Raw genomic sequence first — 20,001 nt, 5'->3', positions numbered from 1 at the left:
TCATGTGATCCGACATATTAATCAGAGATGCAAGTTTCGCAAGAGCGTCTGCAAATTGATTTTCTTCCCGAGGTAGGTGTAGGTAGGTTACGTGATCAAAGAATTGAGCGACTTGGTCTATTCTAGCCTGATAAGGTGCGAGGCTTCCGCTTCGGATTTTCCAAGATCCTGTAACTTGGTTGATGATCAGTGATGAATCCCCATTAGGGGTGGGCATAATCCGGTCCGGACCGGAAAAATGGACCGGTCCGGACCGGAATCTAGTGGACCGGAACCGGAATTAAAAATTCGGTCGGTCTCGGTCCACCATTTTCCAAGATTAGGTTTCGGTCGGTCCGTCCGGACCGTATTTTCCGGTCCGGACCGGTTTGGACCGGAATGTCCGGAATTATTGTTATTTGCTTTTTTTTTCTTAAAATTGTATTTTTATTACGGTCCAAACAGGTCCAACCGGTCCGATCCGGTCCAATGAACCGGAATTTTTGGACCGGAATTTGAAAAAGTGGGTAATTCCGGTCCAACCGGTCCGGTCCGGTCTTGGACCGGAATTTTTCCGGTCCGGTCGGTCCGAATTTTGTAATCGGTCCGGTCGGTCCATGAAATTTGTCGATGCGGTTCGGTCCAAACGGATTCAGTCCGGTCGGTCCGGTTTTGTACCGGTGCCCACCCCTAATCCCCATGCACTCGGAGGTTTTTAATGCCTAAGCTCACTGCCGCTTGTAGTCCAATGAGACAAGCTTCGTATTCTGCACCATTGTTTGTCACCTCGAAGTCGAGTTTGACAGCAATTGGTGTATGCTCGCCTTCAGGAGAAATGAGCAACACTCTTATTCCGAATCCTCTTAAGTTCGATGCTCCATCAAAGTACAGGTCCCAGGAGCCTACATCAGCTTGGAGTATATCCTAAATGGAAATGACCAAGTATCTATTGTTTGTGCGTCATTGATAGGATTTTCTGCGAAAAATTCGGCGACGGCGCGACCTTTTATAACTTTCAATGGCACGTATTTGAGGTCGGTCGAGAGCATCGGGGTCCATCTTGCTAGGCGTCCGCCGAGGACGGGTTTCTCGAAGAGGTATTTGACTGGATCCATTTTGGAGTATATTTTGACGGAGTAGCTAAGCATGTAATGGCGTAGCTTCTTCGTTGCCCACACGAGAGCGAGGCATGTCTTTTCGAGTTGTGAGTATTTGCACTCGTACTCCAAGAACTTCTTACTAAGATAGTAGATAGCTCTTTCTTCACTTCCTACAGATTTGAGCAAACATGGCACCCATGGTGTTTGATTCTTGTGAGATATAAACCAAGAGGTTGATCTCGTTGTGGTGGCATGAGCACTGGTGGTTTAGCCAATATCTCCTTGATTTGGTCGAATGCCTTTTGACAATCATCATCCCACATGGTGTGGTCTATTTTCTTGAGTTTCTTGAAGATAGGCTCACAAATCATCGTAAATTTTGATATGAATCGACTTATATACTGTACTTTTCCCAGGAATCCTCTGACTTCTTTTTCTGTTTGAGGTTGTGGCATTTCGATCACAGCTTTGATTTTGGAAGGATCTATTTCTATACCTCGTTGGCTAACAACGTATCCCAGGAGTTTGCCAGATGTTACCCCGAATGTGCACTTTTGAGGATTGAGTCTCATGTTGTATTTTCGTAGCCTTACGAAGAACTTGCGAAGGTTCGCAATATGTCCCTCTCTTTCCTTGGATTTGACAATCATGTCATCTACGTATACCTCAACTTCTTTGTGCATTGATGCGTGTCATTTATATGATGTTTTACATCTCTTTTTACACGCATTTCGGAGCTCATTTGTGTAATATTTGTTGCTTTTCTCCCTATTTCCGTCTACTTCCGTATTTTGTGCTTTATTACAGAAATGTGAAGAATTCGACGGGAAATCAAGCCAAATCCGCCCCCGAGTAATCTGCATTGCAAATGACGTAAAGGAATCACTTAAGGAACGAGCTTGGTGCGCGATCCAAGGCCCTAAAGACAAGACCACGAGAATAAAGAAGTCAAGTAGCAGCTCATCCAGTCGATCGACTGGCACCATCAGTCGATCGACCAACTATCGGATCCCAGAAGCTACTGTTGCTGACATTCAGTCGATCGACCAGCATCTTCAGTCGATCGACCAGATTTCGATTTCAGACGAGATTTAGAAAGCCCGTGAAGTTTAGGTTTTAGAAATAAGTTGTTGCATTGATTGCTATATAGCGTAACACCAGCATCTAGTTTTGAGATCATCGAATAATATATTTGAGAATTTTACATCAAGGTTTAGCATTAGGTTTTCATTCAAAGTTCCTTATCGAATAATTAGGGTTGGGAATTATTGTAAGCATCGAAAATTCGGTTCTCATTAATCAATCTTACCCCTGCAATTCGGTATTTCTCCTGTTTACTTTCAGTTTTACGTATTTGCTAATAGATTAGAATTGATAGTTAGTGTTCCCAAGCCAATTATCGTTTCATCATCGTTGTTATTTGTTTTAAGTATGAATTCCGTAATTGTCATGAGTTTATTTGTTGTTTTTACATTCACCATGAGTAGCTAAATAGCTTGTGCTAGGATGTAGGCGATTTATGGCTAGGCGGCATTAGATTGAACACGGACTGAACCCGCGTGTCAGTCGATCGACTGACATTGTTGGTCGATCGACTGACCTTGTAAGGTTGTTATTCGTTTTAATTGTTTTTAATCTTGTATTTAACGAATCGAATGCATGCGACCAGTTAGATACCTATTTTGTGACCGACCCATTAGACCGAAAGGTAGGGTAGGTTGCTTGACCGTCAATTAATTCGACTAAACTGTGCTAAGATCGAAAGATAGGTATAGTTTAGACCATTAGTCGCTTTTCAGGACGAAAGTTAGTATTAGTGACATTAGGGACCTATAGCGAGATCGAGAGATGCTATTTGTTAGGAGTGGACCGAGAGGACCTCTTATTTCCCGCCTTACCTGTGTTTAATTCAGACCGACTTAGTTTGCTGCCGCCGAAGCTGTAATGACCCGACCATCCTAGTACCTTTCTTTATCTGTTTAAAACACATCTTTAGTTTATTTTCCTTCCGTTATTAGTCATAGACCAATTCACATCAACCCCCATAATTGTTACCTTAGACTTTCATTAGACAACTAAAGTTTACAACTGCCTCCTTGCGGATCGACCCTGTTACCACTAGCCTAGGTTAGTCTTAATAGGAATTATAAATTTTATCTTTGGTACTCACAGCGACGGGTATCAAATTTTGGCGCCGTTGCCGGGGAGGCAATAGTCCTAATTTTAGTTGTTTAATTTTCAGTCTTTCTTAGTTTAAGGAACATCCGTTCCTTAAACTGTTCTTATATTTTGTTGTAGTTTCCTCTTATGCGCAGGTCACAGGGTGGAGAATTAGTACCATTGAACCCTGAGATTGAGAGATCCTTGCGCGAGTTGAGGCGAACACGACGAGTATTACCGACAGAGGAAGAGCTGAGTACTCTGTCAAGCTATCACGAGAACGAATCGTTCAAGAAGACCCACAATCTTCACCGTTTCCACTTCTTCACCGAGACAGTTACTTCACCAGGAAATTCCGGTCATGGCCGAGGAAGCAAGTATAGCTAGTTTTTACGAGCCGACAGCCGACAATTTATACAAGGGGTTCGAGTTACGGGAGATGCCGGGAAATTCGAACCAAAGCACGCTTACATCACCATGGTCGAGAGAAATCGGTTTGGGGAGCTGCAAATGAAGATGCGGCTAGACATATGGAGACCTTTATTGACTCTGCTTTGCTCCATTCCCCCACCCGGTGGCGTGACCAGGATCAAATCAAAGAGACCATGTTCATCTTCTCCCTTCGTGATCTTTGCAAGGGAGTGGTATAGAGATCTGGACCGAGCCGCTCAGGAGATCACTGATTGGAATACATTGGCATTGGCGTTCTACAAGAAGTACTTTTCTGCTTCAAGGACAATCGCTATTAGAGCCCAAATCACGGGTTTTAAACAAGGGCCAGATGAGAATTTCCACGAGGCATGGGTCCGATTCAAGAAGTTAGTGCGAACCATACCGCACCATGGGTTCGAAAAGTGGAGTTTGTGCAATCATTTTTACAATGGGTTGTACGACGATCAGAGGGCCATTTTGGATGCTGCAGCCAATGGGAGATTTGCTGAAAATTTGGGAGCAACCAAGGGGTGGAAGATCATTGATGATCTAGCTACCCACAAGGCCGAGTATGGGAATTCGAGAGGAAACCAGAGGAGAGCTGCTGAATCCTCCTCTGTTGCTGCACTTGAGGCTCTTACTGCGAGATTTGACAAGTATGAGCTAGGAGGAGCTTCTAAAAGTGGGATGTACCAAGTCAATGCCGTGATGGACGGTCCCTTCGTCTGTGAAAGGTGTGGAGTTGAGGGCCATGTCTCGAAGAACTGCCCTAGCCCCTTTGAATCTTGCGCTGCCTTTCAACACTATAGGTAGAACAACACATATTACGAGCCACAACATCCAAACTTGAGTTGGAGAAGCCAGAATGTTTTGAATCCAACTCAACCTCCGCCACAGCAGCAGCCATATGTGCCTCCGCATCAAAAGCAACAGCAATACCAAAAGCCTCCTTATGTGCCGCAGCAGCAACAAACGCAAAATTCTGAGTTTTCCGAGCTGAAAAATCTGTTGCTAAAGGAGTCCCAAGCAAGAGAGGCCGGGATGAAGTTGCTAGAGAGCCAAATAGCTCAGTTGGCTAGCAAAAGTAACACTCGAGCTCCTGGGCACCTACCCACTCAACCCGAGCAAAAGGAGGCCCTACATGCCATCACCTTGAGGAGCGGGTCCACCCTTGATGGTCCTGCCATGGTCGAGAAAGCTGTTGAGAAGAATGAGGCAGATCCGAGTTCAAACAAAGCTGTAACGAATAAATCAAAAAAACAGCCGTCTGCCAGGTATTTCGGTCGATCGACGACATACCTAGTCGATCGCCCGAAACACGGTTCTGAGGAGCTTCGAATCGGCAACCCAATCGATCGATCGATCGAGGAGGGTGGTCGATCGACCAATATCGCTGCTGATGTTGAAGAATCTCGTCCTTTAATGCCAAATAATCTACGAGATCACTTGTTTCGGGGTACCACGGTCCCGAAAGTTTTGAAAGACCGAAAGTCTTGATGGGTCGATCCGGCCCAAGTTCGATCCAATGACGGTCAATGGGTCTCATTTGAGACGGTCTGAGGAGGGGTCTAGCTTCAACCAAGAGAAGGTGACGGACTTTCAGCCTAGGTCCAAGGATGCCGGTGCGCGCGAATTAGAGGAGAGGGCTAAGGTGCTCCTTACAGCCCCATATCCGGAGAGACTCGTGCCGACCAAAGAACAGGTATCTTTCAATAAGTTTGAGAAAGTCATCCGTAGTCTGAATGTGCAAGTCCCCTTTCTTGAGTTAGTTAACCAAGTACCCGCTTACACTAAATTTATGAAGCAATTGTTGTCGAAAAAGCGGTCACTTGAAACAGTGCACACTGTCGCACTCACAAAGGAGTCTTGTTCTTATCTGTCTCACACTGCGCCCCTTAAGTTAGAAGATCCGGGCAGTTTTTCCGTCCCTTGTAGCATAGGTACCTTTTCTATCGAAAGGGCATTGTGTGACTTAGGGGCCAGTATAAGTGTCATGCCCTTGAGTTTAGCTAGGAAACTCAAGTTGACCCGTTTTGCTATCACGGAAATGACAGTTCAGATGGCTGACCGATCTGCGGTCGAGCCCATAGGAGTCCTAGAGGACATACCCGTCCAGATAGGGAAGTTTTTCTTCCCTGTTGACTTTGTTGTCCTTGATATGCCTGAGGATGACCATATTCCCATCATTTTGGGTAGGCCGTTTCTGCACACTGCTGGAGCAGTTATTGACGTCGGTTTAGGAACCTTGACTTTCAAAGTGGGAAAGCACTCTATTGTTTTTGCCCAGCCGGCTAAGAAAAAGGATCCCATGTGGCCTGTCACCTGTAACACGGTTTCTGAAAAGAAATCGTACTTTGTGCTCCCTGAATTGCCTGTCCCTATTACTCTCTTTGTGTTAACCCCTCCGCCCCAGACTGGGAGCAAGAAGGAGGAGAAACTTGTTGTTTTAGACATTGCAGAAGCTGGTTTGGGGAAGGAAGAGCAGCTGGATGCTCCAGCTGAGACAGAGCAGATCGTTTCAAGAGGCGGTCTTGGATGCCTAAGTTATGGGACTGACGAGGAAGTGGAAGATGAGCCAGTCAAGGTGAGATGGGCAGATTTGGAGTTCGACGATCCAAAGGAAATCCTTGATTGGGAAGAAGACGAAGCTGATCAGCTGAGTTCTCCGACTGTCGAAGCTAAGAAAGGTGCAGATGATAAAATGAGCACCATTGAGGCTACCTCTAGTAGCCAGAAGCCGACGAAGTGGGCCATACCGTGGTCCTTTTTGATCAACTATTAGTTGATCAAGTTCGTTATAAACTTCACTTTATTGTTTTCGAACTATTTTTTATTGCTTTTGTGTGCGCGAAAACTTCGCTTTATTTCGTTTGCTTAGAATTTTTAAGTACTTTAGACTTCGTTCTGGGTTTTGCGCAATTTTGGGCGCGTATTATTGTGCTTTTGCAGGTATTTAGAGCTTACTAGCTCGAATCATTGAGCAATTACGAAGAAATGAGACACTGCAGCAGTGTTTTCAGTCGATCGACTGGCACCCTTGGTCGATCGACTGAATTGCAGGTTGACAGGAGCTACTGTTCACGCCCACCTAGTCGATCGACTGCCTCTTTAGGTCGATCGACTACTGCTGCTGCTATATGCGTTCACGACCTCTCCCCTGCTGTGTTTGGTCGATATACGGACTCCAGGGAGTTTTCTACTCCACTTTATTTTCCGTCGAATTGTCTATTTCTTCTATTGCCTCATTTGTGCACAATATTTACGTTTCAAAATTGCTTTCTTCAGTCTTATGCGTGTTTTTTTTAATTGTCTTTTCAGGTCCTTATTGGTAGCACTGCTGGCTACTGAAACCTCCTAGCTCACGCTGGTTTGGGGAGGTTTCCTTTGCTGCGCTTAAAGTCTTGTGAGTTCCCAAGTCTTTACTTTATGTCTTTGTGTTTTTATTTCCCTTTTCTCGCAAATTCCCGTTTCTCTTTCTTCATTATATGATTTTGCACAATGGGGACATTGTGCGATTTGGTTTGGGGAAGGGTTTTGCGTCGCACTTCATTCATATTGCTTGCATTCACGTTTAAATTTCTGTTTTGCATTGTTTAATTTTTCTTATATATAAATCCAAAAAAATTGAAAAAATTTCAAAAAATTCCATAAAATGCACGTTTATTTTAGCATATAGGTCGAGTCGGAACGGTAGTATTTCTATGATGATTTTGCATTTGTACCTGTTTTGCCTGAGCCTTGCTAGATTGACATGTTATTAGTAGAATCATATAAGTGCATATCTACGAGTTTTCGTTACATTCATGCTGAGCCTGAGACTTGACTTTGAAAATTGGCAAGCTACATCATATTTTCTGAGTTTTAGAGCTTATAACTGGTGACATTCATGACCAGTTCATCTAGGAATGTGAGTAGTACTCCTTATGAGACATGTGTCCTTAATTTGCATAATTATGAATTTGATCTACTTAATACCTGTATGCATTCGGTTTGTGGTTAGTTGACACATGTGGTAGAGGTTTCCTTTTTCTCATTTTACCCATAAGCTTCACACTGCCAAAAATATCCTTTTTGTCCTATTTACTACATCCTACATTTAGCCTGCCTTTGTCAAGCTAGTAGCCTAGTTTTTGGGATTGTTACGCGTTTTTGGTAGCATTTGCTCATGTTTGAGATATTGTTGGGACAATGAAAGAAGGAAAGAAAGAAACAAAAGAAAAGAAAGAAAAAAAAGAAAAAAATGATTCGAAAAATGAAAAAAAAAGAGAGAAAAGTTTCTGTACTGTTCAAAGCAGTCGATCGACTGCTCCTTTAGGTCGATCGACTGAAGTTCGTGAAAGAAAAACAAAAGTCAATTCGCATGATTTAATCCTTATCCTTTGGCGATTTTTGCTCCCATGTTTCATTTATATCATATGGGGAGTTTATTGATTTGATAGTTTGGAGATTGTGAGTTTTGTGCTTGCTATAGCACCGTTCATTTGTCTATGAGAAAGAAGTTGGATGTTGTCCTTTGGTTCCGTTTTGGTACTAGCTTGATCACCTGTACCTCCACTTTACCATAAAATGTTTTGCCCCTTCTTACCCATACCTCACACTTCCATAATTATACCTCGGCATGTGTCAATGGTCATCTGTTTGGTTGGAATGCATATGTACGGTCATAGAGGTCATCTTCATAATTTATTGCTGGCATGTTCTTATAGGTCGTAGTTAGGTGAGAGTCACTACAAAATTAATTCTTTCTATCCTCTTATATATTCACCTTGCGCTTATTGAGTGATTTGAGCGACCCGTGAGAGTCCAGTTTAATAAGTCTTTACAGTCAACGGTTCAGTAGTTTTCGACGACTTTATAACTCGTTTGCATGATTCACATTACTAATTGATTGTTGGTTGTGCATTAAATTGGTTTAGGCTTTACAGTTGGCAATTCGCTCTGAGATTGAACTCGTTCCATTAGGTCATTAGATCGAGTCTAGTTCTTGCTTGGGGACAAGCAAGGTTTGGTTTGGGGAGATTTGATGCGTGTCATTTATATGATGTTTTACATCTCTTTTTACACGCATTTCGGAGCTCATTTGTGTAATATTTGTTGCTTTTCTCCCTATTTCCGTCTACTTCCGTATTTTGTGCTTTATTACAGAAATGTGAAGAATTCGACGGGAAATCAAGCCAAATCCGCCCCCGAGTAATCTGCATTGCAAATGACGTAAAGGAATCACTTAAGGAACGAGCTTGGTGCGCGATCCAAGGCCCAAAAGACAAGACCACGAGAATAAAGAAGTCAAGTAGCAGCTCATCCAGTCGATCGACTGGCACCATCGATCGATCGACCAACTATCGGATCGAAGCTCATCATTGGCGACATTGATCGATCGACCAAAGCATCTTGATCGATCGACGATTTCGATTTGAGGACGAGATTTAGAAAGCCCGTGAAGTTTAGGTTTTAGAAATAAGTTGTTGCGTTGATTGCTATATAGCATAACACCAGCATCTAGTTTTGAGATCATCGAATAATATATTTGAGAATTTTACATCAAGGTTTAGCATTAGGTTTTCATTCAAAGTTCCTTATCGAATAATTAGGGTTGGGAATTATTGTAAGCATCGAAAATTCGGTTCTCATTAATCAATCTTACCCCTGCAATTCGGTATTTCTCTGTTTACTTTGAGTTTTCGTATTTGCTAATAGATTAGAATTGATAGTTAGTGTTCCCAAGCCAATTATCGTTTCATCATCGTTGTTATTTGTTTTAAGTATGAATTAGTAATTGTCATGAGTTTATTTGTTGTTTTTACATTCACCATGAGTAGCTAAATAGCTTGTGCTAGGATGTAGGCGATTTATGGCTAGGCGGCATTAGATTGAACACGGACTGAACCCGCGTGTCAGTCGATCGACTGACATTGTTGGTCGATCGACTGACCTTGTAAGGTTGTTATTCGTTTTAATTGTTTTTAATCTTGTATTTAACGAATCGAATGCATGCGACCAGTTAGATACCTATTTTGTGACCGACCCATTAGACCGAAAGGTAGGGTAGGTTGCTTGACCGTCAATTAATTCGACTAAACTGTGCTAAGATCGAAAGATAGGTATAGTTTAGACCATTAGTCGCTTTTCAGGACGAAAGTTAGTATTAGTGACATTAGGGACCTATAGCGAGATCGAGAGATGCTATTTGTTAGGAGTGGACCGAGAGGACCTCTTATTTCCCGCCTTACCTGTGTTTAATTCAGACCGACTTAGTTTGCTGCCGCCGAAGCTGTAATGACCCGACCATCCTAGTACCTTTCTTTATCTGTTTAAAACACATCTTTAGTTTATTTTCCTTCCGTTATTAGTCATAGACCAATTCACATCAACCCCCATAATTGTTACCTTAGACTTTCATTAGACAACTAAAGTTTACAACTGCCTCCTTGCGGATCGACCCTGTTACCACTAGCCTAGGTTAGTCTTAATAGGAATTATAAATTTTATCTTTGGTACTCACAGCGACGGGTATCATGCATCATGTCATGTAAGAGTGTAGTTGCGGTGCGTTGATATGTAGCTCCGGCGTTGATCAATCCAAATGGCATTACCGTGTAACAATAGGTTCCTCATTGGGTGACAAATGCGGTCTTATGCATATCTTCCATGGCCATCTTGATTTGATTCTATCCCGCATACCCATCCATGAAGGATAGTAATGTGTGGTCTGCAGTATTGTCCACCAATATGTCGATGTGAGGTAGAGGGAAGTCATCTTTTGGACTTGCTTTGTTTAAGTCCCTAAAGTCAACACAAACACGGATTCTCCCATCCTTTTTGGGTACGGGTACTATGTTAGCTACCCAGTCAGAATACTCGGAAACTTTGATGAACCCGGCTTTGAATTGTTTGTCAACTTCTTCCTTAATCTTTAGAGCCCATTCTGTTCTCATTCGTCGAAGCTTCATTTTCTGAGGTTTGAAACCTGGCTTAATCGGAATCCTATGTTCGGCGATATCCCTGTCGATCCCTGGCATGTCTTTCTAGGACCAAGCGAAAACGTCTTTGAATTCATTTAGGAGGTCTATGAAATCGGCCCTTTCGGTAGAGCTCAAGGTAGTCCCTATCCTAAGTTCTTGGGGTTCTAGTTCGGTTCCTACATTGATGGGTTCGGTGTCCTCTATTACTGGTCCCCCTTCCCCTTCCTGTAGTATTTCTTTGGCTACGTAGGGAGGTATTTCGATCGAGTCTAGGTCTTGGTCATCCTCAGTATCATCGTAAACAGAATTGCACTCAAGATAACACAAAGAGTAAGAAGAACCTGATTTATTCATGTTAAAATTTGAGTAAAGTTGAAACAAAGAAGCCAACTGATCCATGGTCAGTGGCAGCAAAGGGACAGTGGTTGTGGCATTTCCCGAACTACTGTGACTATTCGATGCTAAGCTAGGAGAAACAAAGGGAGTGGGGATGACGACAGGAGTAGACTCTCTAATGACTTCTCTAGACTCCGACTCCGACTCGAACTCATCGTCTTCTGGTTCTCCTTTGAGCATCTCTCCTTCTCCAGTGGTGACCTTGAAGAGTCTTCCTTGATTGATTTTCTCCATCCCTTCTGCTGTCTTGCGTTGGTTTCTGTGATTAACGCGGTGGGGTTGAAGCGATCGTCTTGAAGTATCATGGTAATGATCTCATCCTGCGCGGCCCTAACGAATCGATCTTCTCCAAACAATAGGCTAACAACTTGTTCGTCTAAGCAAGGTGCTTGACGGGTTTTGACGGTAGGAACCGTTTCTGGAGGGATAAAGTAGCAATCGTGAAAGATCTCGATTCCGGCTAGCTTCCTCTCGAGATAATGCCAAGGTTCGGGAAATCTGTGAAAGAGTTCTAGACTTCCTTCTTGAACAAAGTACCCATTTAAAGTAGGGAGATAGAGTCGCATTTGGACTCCCACGTGCTTACGGTTTTGGACTTGGGCAAGCATTTCGAGAACCTCCTCTTTTGTGGGTTTATACCCTAGTCCAAGTGGTATCCTCTTTGAGTTGTCTTCCTTGTATGGTGCGAAGGTGTTTCTTCGAGTAGGGTTTAAAGGCATTCCAGGGAAGTATCCCTGGGTTTTGAGTATGTGGTTGACCACCAAGTTGGAGTAGGGATTATAGTATAAGGGTGCCAACTCGCTTTCTATGACACTTACACGTTGGAAGTCCCCAAGTTCGTACACGGGATCCGCAAGGACCTGATTGTTTGACTGTTTTTCGATTATTGCCTTGATGGGTGACGAAATGATCGTCACTACTTTGCCATTTAGTGGGATCTTGATCTTTTGGTGAAGAGTGGATGTTACCGCTTTGGAAGCGTGAATCCACGGCCTTCCCAGAAGTATGTTGAAGGAAGCTTCGATGTCCACTATTTGGAAGTTAACCTTTCGTTCGATTGGCCCTGTGGCTATGGTTAAGTTAACAAGTCCTACCACCTTTCGTTGTGTACCGTCATATGCACGCACACCTTGATTGATAGGGGTCCAATCCGACTCTTTCATGCCTAGCTTGTATGTTGTTTTGAGGGGTATGACGTTGACTGCAGAGCCATCGTCCACCAAGGTCATTGGCACATTCTTCTTTAGACAAATGACAGTGATGTATAGAGCAAGGTTGTGACTAGCGCCAAAAGGTGGCAAATCTTCGTTCGAGAAAGTAATAGGGTTACTTAGCTTTGATGATTCTTGGAAGACCAAGTTGACTACATCTTCAGGAGTGGAGTTATGTGCTACATTTAGTTTGGCCAAAGCTTGCAGTAAAGCTTGGCGATGTGGGAATGAGCTTGCTATTAATTGCCAGACTGAAAGATCAGCCTTTGTCTTCTGTAATTGCTTGAGCAAATGATCAGTGGAGTCATCTTCATTGTCAATTGGTGTGATGACGTTGGTTGGACCATTTTGAGTAGTGCTTTGATATGGACGACCCGAACGAGTTAGGTGGTCCACATCTTGGTCTTCACCATTTTGGACTATTTCTTTGACTAGGGAGTTTTCAGTGAGATACTCGTCCTCGTCATCGTCGGCCCAAACTCCATTGATTGCAGTTATCTCTCTCATTCTCATGATGTCACATTCCAGTCGTATGATTTGATCAACTAGTTTATCAACCGCGGTGATTACTTCTTGCATAGTAGCATCTTGAGAGAAGATTAGTGGCACATGTTCTTCGGGTGTTGCGTTGGGATTGCGTAAAGTTGTCACCACATTTTCTAATTCCCAAACTTGTCTATCCACACTCCTTGCCCATGTGATGAAGTCGGAAATGGTAGGGGAGATAGTAGAGTAGAGCCCTTCATTCTCGATTGCATGAATTTCATTTTCGCATGGAGAAATAAGGTGTGAGCAATTTAAGGTAGATTCATCACTTGTGATCACTAGAACTCCAAGAGGATTCTGAGTGTTGTTGGGCTTTCCTCCCGGTGGTATTGGTAGTCGACCGTCCTCAATCATGTCTTGCAGCACGTTTTTCAACTTGTAGAATTTTCTGTGTCGTGCCCCTTGCCCCTATGGTATTCACAGTACGAGTTCTCATCCCAGAATTTGGATTTTCTTTCGGGCTCGGGAGTAGGTCCGAGGGGTTGGAGTTTACCTTGCTTCATTAACCTTTTTAGAGCGTTGGAGTAAGTGTCCCTAAGATTTGTGAATTTCCTTGGTGGGGTGCTTTTCTTGGATGGCTCGAGAAGGTTAACTTCATCGGTCTTGCTAGTAGAGCCGTATGAACGACTTGTGGACCCTTGATATCCTTGACCTACCGTTTTGGACAAGAGTCCTTTACGGATGTCATCTTCAATCCTTGTCCCTAGTACGGTTAAGTCCTTGAAAGTTTTGATGTTTTGGTATCTCAAATGATTGGCATAGATGGGTTTGAGATTATCCACAAAGTTTTCCACAAGGGTAGCCTCATCCGGGCGTTCAACTAGTTGGGTGCTAGTCTTCTTACACCTACTTAGGAAGTCGGTGAATCCTTCTTTGTCATTTTGGGTAAGAACCTCTAGAGTACGCATGTTGACTTGGATCTCGGCATTATCCGCATATTGTTTAGAGAACTCGATTGCGGCGTCTTCCCAAGTAGCGACCTTCTTGTGATCTAAGGAGTAGAACCATTGCTTTGGGAAGCCCCGTCCTTCTGCAGGTAAAAGACGTTTTTTTTTTTTTTTTTTTTTTTTTTTTTTTATGTCTAATACCCGCTTTTGGTAGGTTTGGCTTATGGAACGGCTCCGATTGATCGAGCCCCCAGTTCATGTGCTTTCTTATCATGCTCGCTCGATTGCGATGAGGACGAGGTTGTACATGGTGGACTTCAAGGTCCGTGATTATTGGAAGAACAAGTCAAGAGCGACGATGGCCCGTTGATTAGGTGGGTCGTACCGTGGTGGCACCTCAAATCTGTCACTGGAGTGTCTTCTTTGGATCCCACTAGGTCCGTGCGCATTCCTGGATTGGAGTTTATGGTGTGCATCTTCCCTGAAAGACTGATGAGACAAGTCGGGCTGAAACAGACGATCCCGAGGCTTGACACCGTCCCACAGACTGCTATAGCGCTTACTACAGAGAGCCGAAGAGAGTGGGCCATTAAATGGGCCCAAAGAAACATGTGGTTCTTGAATTTCTCTGCCAATGCCTTGTGGGTGTCGGATTCTTATCTGAGATGGAGAAAGTCTACTACTTCGGAAGAGCGCGAGAGACTGAGGAAGCGCGAGCCTGTTGATTATAAGGTGCGCGAGGGAGAGAAAGAGAAGGAGAAGCATCTGACAGAGGGAGAAGAAGAAACCGGGTTTCAAGTTGTTCATCCTTCAAAGAGACCAAAGACTACTCCTGTCGCGGAAATGGTGATTGGCAAGAATGGAAAGGCTAGGCCTCGAGAAAGACCGTTGGTGATTTGGTTTGAAGTGGCGCAAGAGCGTCCGGCTCGAGGTCGTGACAAGAAATATGATAGGAATGACAAGGGCAAGGGGAAGATGGAGGAATAGCCCGAGTCTTTATTTTTTAATTATTATTATTATCGTTGTTGTAATAAAAAGGTGGGGTTTTTAGAATCCTAGCCTATTCTATTTTTATTATGTAGCGTACTATTATTATTAGAAAAAGAATGAAATAAAAAAGTTAAATGGTTATGAAACCGTTGTGATTCTCTATTTATTATTCTTGTCGAATTTCAAATGCAATACAAATGTCCTTCTATTTACATTTTAGATATAACGGGTTGAATCCTGTGAAAGATTGCCTACGTATTCACTTAAAAAAAAGTGAAATCAAACTCTTGCGCGTAGTTCGAGTAAATGTAAAAGAATAATTGTTCTAAGCAAGAGCTTGTAATGAACGTAGAAAATAAGCATGAGCTTTTGCTTACTCTGAAGGTACGAATTTAGTTTATTTGATGATACGAGGATGATAAATTTGTCAAAAATGCAAGAGCACAGTGACATTAGCTTAGTTCAGCTTGGCCAGGGGCCGTTGGTTTAGTGCCACAAGTGCGACACGTGGGGTTACGCGAGGCGCGTTTTCGTTCCTATTCTAGGCATAGTACCGTTTTAGTTGGTCAAGGTTTGTTGGGTTTGAAACCTCATTCCCGTCTAGGTACGTGATTCTAACCGCACTTCCTCGGGAGTCTGGATTTGACTAGAAATGGTCCGGCCCAATTAGGTTTGAATTTTCCTCGTGGGTCAACAGGTAAAAGAGCTCTAACCGATTTGAGCACTAAGTCTCCCTCTTTGATGTTTCTTGGCCTAACCCTTTTGTTGAAAGCTCGCTTGATACGTGCTTGATATGCTTGGACATTATGTAAGGCGCGTAGCCTACGTTCATCCAGGAGGATGAGTTCTCATATCTATCCTTCTTCCAATCGGCTTCCGGGATTTGACTTTCTAGTAAAATACGCAAGGATGGTATTTCTAGCTCGACTGGTTGTACAGCTTCCATGCCGTATGTCAAATAGAAAGGAGTGGCCCCGATGGGCGTCTAATGAGATGTACGATACCCCCACAAAGCAAAGGGTATCTTGCTTGGCCAATCTCTATAGTTGTCAATCATTTTCTTAAGAATTGTGACAACATTCTTGTTTGCCGCCTCTACCGCACCGTTAGTCTGTGGTCTATAGGGCGAAGAGTGGTGATGCTTAATCTTATATTTGGCTAGCAATTGCTCGGTCTCAGCTTGGAAATGTGATCCGTTATCACTAATGATTTCATGTGGGCAACCATATCGACAGATGATGTTGTTTTGTATGAACTTTGCCACATTTTTAGCTATAAGACTAGTGTAGGAAGCCGCTTCTACCCATTTGGTGAAATAGTCGATTGCTACTAGAATGAAACAGTGACCTCTTGTTTATTTGAGGTTATCTTCCCGATTATGTCAATTCCCCATGCGAGAAAATGGCCAAGGGGATGTCATTGTATAGAGTAATGAAGGAGGGACATGTTGTACATTCCGAAGATTTGGCAATTGTGGCAATGTCTTACGTATTTGATGCAATCGGATTCCATTGTGGTCCAATAATACCCTAGACGTGTGATTTTCTTTGCCATCATAGGCCCACTCATGTGAGGACCGCATTCTCCGTCGTGGACTTCTTCCATCACCTTTATAACTTTCAGTGGCACGTATTTGAGGTCGAATTCTGATAGCATCAGGGTCCATCTTGCTAGGCGTCCGTTGAGGACGGGTTTCTCGAAGAGGTATTTGACTGGATCCATTTTGGAGTATATTTTGACGGAGTAGCTAAGCATGTAATGGCGTAGCTTCTTCGTTGCCCACACGAGAGCGAGGCATGTCTTTTCGAGTTGTGAGTATTTTCACTCGTACTCCAAGAACTTCTTACTAAGATAGTAGATAGCTCTTTCTTCACTTCCTACTGAGTTTGAGCGCATGGCACCCATGGTCATTGTTTCGATTCTTGTGAGATATAAACCAAGAGGTTGATCTCGTTGTGGTGGCATGAGCACTGGTGGTTTAGCCAATATCTCCTTGATTCGGTCTAATGCCTTTTGACAATCATCATCCCACATGGTGTGGTCTGTTTTCTTGAGTTTCTTGAAGATAGGCTCACAAATCATCGTAAATTTTGATATGAATCGACTTATATACTGTACTTTTCCCGGGAATCCTCGACTTCTTTTTTGTTTGAGGTTGTGGCATTTCGATCAGAGCTTTGATTTTGGAAGGATCTATTTCTATACCTCGTTGGCTAACAACGTATCCCAGGAGTTTGCCAGATGTTACCCCGAATGTGCACTTCTGAGGATTGAGTCTTATGTTGTATTTTCGTAGCCTTGCGAAGGTTCGCAATATGTCCCTCTCTTTCCTTGGATTTGACAATCATGTCATCTACGTATACCTCAACTTCTTTGTGCATCATGTCATGTAGGAGTGTAGTTGCGGTGCATTGATATGTAGCTCCGGCGTTGATCAATCCAAATGGCATTACCGTGTAACAATAGGTTCCCCATTGGGTGACAAATGCGGTCTTATGCATATCTTCCATGGCCATCTTGATTTGATTCTATCCCGCATACCCATCCATGAAGGATAGTAATGCGTGGTCTGCAGTATTGTCCACCAATATGTCGATGTGAGGTAGAGGGAAGTCATCTTTTGGACTTGCTTTGTTTAAGTCCGTAAAGTCAACACAAACACGGATTCTCCCATCCTTTTTGGGTACGGGTACTATGTTAGCTACCCAGTCAGAATACTCGGAAACTTTGATGAAACCGGCTTTGAATTGTTTGTCAACTTCTTCCTTAATCTTTAGAGCCCATTCTGTTCTCATTCGTCGAAGCTTCTGTTTTACAGGTTTGAAACCTGGCTTAATCGGAATCCTATGTTCGGCGATATCCCTGTCGATCCCTGGCATGTCTTTGTAGGACCAAGCGAAAACGTCTTTGAATTCGTTTAGGAGGTCTATGTAATCGGCCCTTTCGGTAGAGCTCAAGGTAGTCCCTATCCTAAGTTCTTGGGGTTCTAGTTCGGTTCCTACATTGATGGGTTCGGTGTCCTCTATTACTGGTCCCCCTTCCCCTTCCTGTAGTATTTCTTTGACTACGTAGGGAGGTATTTCGATCGAGTCTAGTTCTTGGTCATCCTCAGTATCATCGTAAACAGAATTGCACTCAAGATAACACAAAGAGTAAGCAGAACCTGATTTATTCATGTTAAAATTTGAGTAAAGTTGAAACAAAGAAGCCAACTGATCCATGGTCGGTGGCGGCAAAGGACGATGGTTGCGGCATTTCCCGAACTACGTGACTATTCGAGGCTAAGCTAGGAGAAACAAAGGGAGTGGGGATGACGACGGGAGTAGACTCTCTAATGACTTCTCTAGACTCGACTCGACTCGACTCCGACTCGAACTCATCGTCTTTGGTTCTCCTTTGAACATCTCTCCTTCTCCGGTGGTGAGCTTGAAGAGTCTTCCTTGATTGTTGGTCCATTTGATTGATTTTCTCCATCCTTTCTCATTGTCTTGCGTTGGTTTCGTGATTAACGCGGTGGGGTTGAAGCGATCGTCTTGAAGTATCATGGTAATGATCTCATCTCGCGCTGACCCTAACAAATCGATCTTCTCAAACAATAGGCTAACGACTTGTTCGTCTAAGCAAGGTGCTTGACGGGTTTTGACGGTAGGAACCGTTTCTGGAGGGATAAAGTAGCAATCGTGAAAGATCTCGATTCCGGCTAGCTTCCTCTCGAGATAATGCCAAGGTTCGGGAAATCCGTGAAAGAGTTCTAGACTTCCTTCTTGAACAAAGTACCCATTTAAAGTAGGGAGATAGGGTCGCATTTGGACTCCCACGTGCTTACGGTTTTGGACTTGGGCAAGCATTTCGAGAACCTCCTCTTTTGTGGGTTTTTACCCTAGTCCAAGTGGTATCCTCTTTGAGTTGCCTTCCTTGTATGGTGCGAAGGTGTTTCTTCGAGTAGGGTTTAAAGGCATTCCAGGGAAGTATCCCTGGGTTTTGAGTATGTGGTTGACCACCAAGTTGGAGTAGGGATTATAGTATAAGGGTGCCAACTCGCTTTCTATGACACTTACACTTTGGAAGTCCCCAAGTTCGTACACGGGGTCCGCAAGGACCTGATTGTTTGACTGTTTTTCGATTATTGCCTTGATGGGTGACGAAGTGATCGTCACTACTTTGCCATTTAGTGGGATCTTGATCTTTTGGTGAAGAGTGGATGTTACCGCTTTGGAAGCGTGAATCCACGGCCTTCCCAGAAGTATGTTGAAGGAAGCTTCGATGTCCACTATTTGGAAGTTAACCTTTTGTTCGATTGGCCCTGTGGCTATGGTTAAGTTAACAAGTCCTACCATCTTTCGTCGTGTACCATCATATGCACGCACACCTTGATTGATAGGGGTCCAATCCGACTCTTTCATGCCTAGCTTGTATGCTGTTTTGAGGGGTATGACGTTGACTGCAGAGCCATCGTCCACCAAGGTCATTGGCACATTCTTCTTTAGACAAATGACAGTGATGTATAGAGCAAGGTTGTGACTAGCGCCAAAAGGTGGCAAATCTTCGTCCGAGAAAGTAATAGGGTTACTTAGCTTTGGTGATTCTTGGAAGACCAAGTTGACTACATCTTCAGGAGTGGAGTTATGTGCTACATTTAGTTTGGCCAAAGCTTGCAGTAAAGCTTGGCGATGTGGGAATGAGCTTGCTATTAATTGCTGCATGAAAGATCAGCCTTTGTCTTCTGTAATTGCTTGAGCAAATGATCAGTGGAGTCATCTTCGTTGTCAATTGGTGTGATGACGTTGGTTGGACCATTTTGAGTAGTGCTTTGATATGGACGACCCGAACGAGTTAGGTGGTCCACATCTTGGTCTTCGCCATTTTGGACTATTTATTTGACTAGGGAGTTTTCAGTGAGATACTCGTCCTCGTCATCGTCGGCCCAAACTTCATTGATTGAGTTATCTCTCTCATTCTCATGATGTCACATTCCAGTCGTATGATTTGATCAACTAGTTTATCAACCGCGGTGATTACTTCTTGCATAGTAGCATCTTGAGAGAAGATTAGTGGCACATGTTCTTCGGGTGTTGCGTTGGGATTGCTTGGTGGGGTGCTTTTCTTGGATGGCTCGAGAAGGTTAACTTCATCGGTCTTGCTAGTAGAGCCGTATGAACGACTTGTGGATCCTTGATATCCTCAACCTACCGTTTTGGACAAGAGTCCTTTACGGATGTCATCTTCAATCCTTGTCCCTAGTACGGTTAAGTCCTTGAAAGTTTTGATGTTTTGGTATCTCAAATGATTGGCATAGATGGGTTTGAGATTATCCACAAACTTTTCCACAAGGGTAGCC

The sequence above is a fragment of the Silene latifolia genome, chromosome 7 (assembly GCF_048544455.1).
Source record: "Silene latifolia isolate original U9 population chromosome 7, ASM4854445v1, whole genome shotgun sequence".
Classification (NCBI taxonomy): domain Eukaryota; kingdom Viridiplantae; phylum Streptophyta; class Magnoliopsida; order Caryophyllales; family Caryophyllaceae; genus Silene; species Silene latifolia.
This window is presented reverse-complemented; position numbering follows the sequence as displayed.